Source organism: Triticum dicoccoides, chromosome 2A (genome assembly GCF_002162155.2).
Source record: "Triticum dicoccoides isolate Atlit2015 ecotype Zavitan chromosome 2A, WEW_v2.0, whole genome shotgun sequence".
Classification (NCBI taxonomy): Eukaryota; Viridiplantae; Streptophyta; class Magnoliopsida; order Poales; family Poaceae; genus Triticum; species Triticum dicoccoides.
Genome location: NC_041382.1, coordinates 486,090,781 through 486,094,345, shown reverse-complemented (window position 1 = coordinate 486,094,345; position 3,565 = coordinate 486,090,781).

The following is a 3,565-nucleotide window of genomic DNA, read 5'->3' as shown; positions in this document are numbered from 1 at the left end:
GGTTTCTTCATATCCTTTCCATAAGGCTTCAACTTCTAGGACACAAGCCGAGACTTTGGCAAAGTCAACTTTAATTCTCTCCAAGTGGTTACTCCTTGCCATCCATTCATGGTTTGGTACATTCTCCACCAAGTAGCAGCACCTCTTTCAAAGCACTGAAGAGCATTCTGGGTCATATCATGTCCAACTATAGGGTTATTCTCCATGTGATCCTCCATGTTCTGAATCCATCGGTCCGTCTCCAACTGACTCATCGGTCCAGAAAATATAAGCTCATCTTCATTCGTCCTCTATTGGGTCCATGTGGGTTTGGGCTAAGATAAGAGAGATAGAGAGGGATGCACACAATACAAACAAAAGTTTTGAAAAGACAGATTTTTGTTGTGGCTGTCGAAAAACATCAAACAAATGACAGCTGACAAACGTCGCATCTAACGTAGGTATATAACAGGGGTTTGGTCTTCTAAGGTCAATAAATCTTCAACGTCTCCAAACTCTTCAAGCCTTGTTCATGCCTCCAATGGCTTCTTCCGATCATGCTTGTCTTCCTCAAGTTCTTTTGCCAGCTCATCTTTGCTGTAGCAAAGCCTCTGATGACATCCTGGAATATTCTGGAGTTGCATTCCAAACTTCTGGGTTTCAACATCCTTGGTATGAGCCATGGTCATACTGTCCTTCAGTTCCTAACAAATCTCCGGTATCTTGAGGTTGTAGCTCCTCCAGCTTGGCTACTTTCATCTTCAGGGTCCTGAGTTCCTCATGAAATACTTCCTTGTCTAATACGACTTCCTGCAGATCCATCTTAACTTCCTGATGTAAAACTCCAGATCCTGGTGATACACCGGCTAAGGTTAAAACTTCATCTTACTAATAGGTGCTCCATCAGCCTTGTTCCATCAAATCCATTCTGAAGAAATGCATCCTTAACTCAGCACGGTGACAATAGCATCAGCGGGCGATGACATCACGGATAACCGTGTTTCTGCTCTTGTCATTCCCATGAGCTATCATTCAATAGTTGATATCTCCTGCCTTAGGGTTTTCTTGACAAAACTTTGAGGTTTTTAACTCTCCATGCTTGGTCTTTCTCTGATACACCTTGATCTCTGGTATTGACAACTTCCATAGTCTGCCAAGTTCCATAAGGGTAGCCTTCCTAGGTCATACAAATCTGGGAATTCTTCAGAGCCTTCAAATTCTACTTGTCTTCGGTCTTCAACCGTTGTAGTTTCCATTATTCAGATGCACGGAAAATACTCTTCACTTCGAAGTGGTCTTAGTTGTCCGATATCTTGTACTTCTTGGAGTGGTCTCATCAGTCGAATCTTCGTGTGGTCAAAAGGGGAAAGGGGTATGGTCTCACTAAAGGGAATTTTGAATAAGCTCAGAGGAGAAGAGAGGTAAAAGATCCTTTTGAAGAGTAAAGTTTTAGAGAAAAATCTTTGCTATGGGCTTGCCAGTTTATAGGGTCACGTCCTACAGTCAACATGTGCTCTGATACCATCTTGTAGCGACCTGACCCGAATGGACCAAGTCTCTGTGCTTAAGTGTCATCCCTGGATCGGTATGCTGACACACACAGTACTCGAGGATTTATAATAGAGGTAAATCACATGTATAAAATAACGTAAATACTATTACCTCAATCCAAAAATAGCGGAAGCAACAAGGTTGTGGATTCCCATCAACACCAACGACAAAGTTGAGTGTAGAATCGTAACCCTAACGTATCACTTACCCGTCGTAAGAAACCTGCAACATGAGACGTTGCAGCCCGAAACAGGTCAGTACATTGAATGTACTGGCAAATTCACACCATAGAGAAAAATGATGAACAATGGCTATCACTATATGCATATATGGCTGGTGGAAAAGCTCTATGGTTGTAATGTTTTTGCGAAAAGCCAATTTTTCCCTACTACAAAGGAATAAATTTTATTTAACTATCATGGTGGTTGTTAAACACTGAGAATGGTTGACAGCATTCTCAATCCCAATTAAGCATCATCATTAAAACCCAACAATATTCATTTAAAGTAACATGATGAGATTCACATGATAATCCAGGTACTAGATACTCAAAACATCCATAACCGAGGACACGGCAAATCATGATTAGTTTATACACTCTGCAGAGGTTTGCGCACTTTTCCCCACAAGACTCGATCGCCTCCGTTGGATTTCTCGCACTACATGGTGTTTGAGAAACGGATGACCGAGACACAGTCTTTCAGAAGCGCTAGCACCTTACGATGGATAGACCGGTACACCTACTTTCCCCTACATCTGCTAGTCTACCATGTAAGAGTTCGCATGACTTAATCAACTATGCCAGAGCCCATAATGGCTTGTGGCTGCACACGGAAGTTTCTAGTTTGAAAAATCTCATGATCCCTTTGAGCCTGGGTGGTGGTCCAAAAGAAAACAGGCAAGTCCTGGATTACCCAGGTGCCTAGACAGGCAATCCTAGAATAACCAGGTGCCTCAATCCACCCAGATGTGTGTTTAAGTTGCCACCTTAAGTAAACCATTAATTAACAATCTCACATCTGTCATGGATACTCTCAAAACCCAATCCACGTCTACGAGCATAGCATGGCCATGTAAGCATAACGTAAAAGTAACTCCCAAGGTTTGAATGCAGGGCAATAGGTTCCTACCTCATCAACTACTTCCCAATACCCACAAGTTATCAATCCTACTCATGCAATGTTTGAGGGTGAAGCTAATGCATAAAAACTGGGTGTGGAAGGGGATATGATCAAAGTGTGAACTTGCCTGCAATGTTGATGAAGATGATTCACACTCAAAACTCTTGATAGTTCTACTCGTCACACTCCGGTCAATCTACCGTAAGCAAGCAATAGTAACCACACATAAGCAATCACTCAAAAGATCAGAAAGAACGGAGAAGACGATTCGGAAACATCAAAACCAAGCAAATAAATCTTGCAACATAAAACAATTTCTAACAGTACCAAAACTATGTGAATTTGGCGTTATTAGAATGTTTAGGTCAAGAGCTTCGATTTGCAAAAAGAATCAACTCAAACGGAGCTACGAAACTCAAGTTATGATCCAACGAAGTTTGAATTCAAATCTGATCTAATTCAAATTTTAAACTTTTCAAAAACATGTTTGAGTTGGATTACTGGATAGAGGAGATCATAACGAAGACGTGGGCGTTGGTTTCGTTGGATTTGGACTAACGAGCAAAAAGTTACGGTGTTTTGAAGATCAGGGGCTATTCTGCAAATGTGTTATTCACAAACGGGTCCCTGGCCGAAATTACAGAAAAAGAAAAAAAAACTAAAAGGCGAACGCTCACTTATAAGGTCTAAACAGTGGACGTTCGCTGTTTAATAAAACCTAAAAAAACAGATCTAGTCTAGGTTTTTTTTAAAATCGAACTTAAAATAAAACCGGATCGGACCGGGCGGTTTTTTTTACTGGTCCACGGGGATCAACGACAACGGCGACGGCGGCGGTTTCCGGCGAGGCGAGGCGAGGCGACGGCGAGGCGAGCAGCGACGGGAGGCGGCGTGGGAAGCGCGGCGAGGCGACG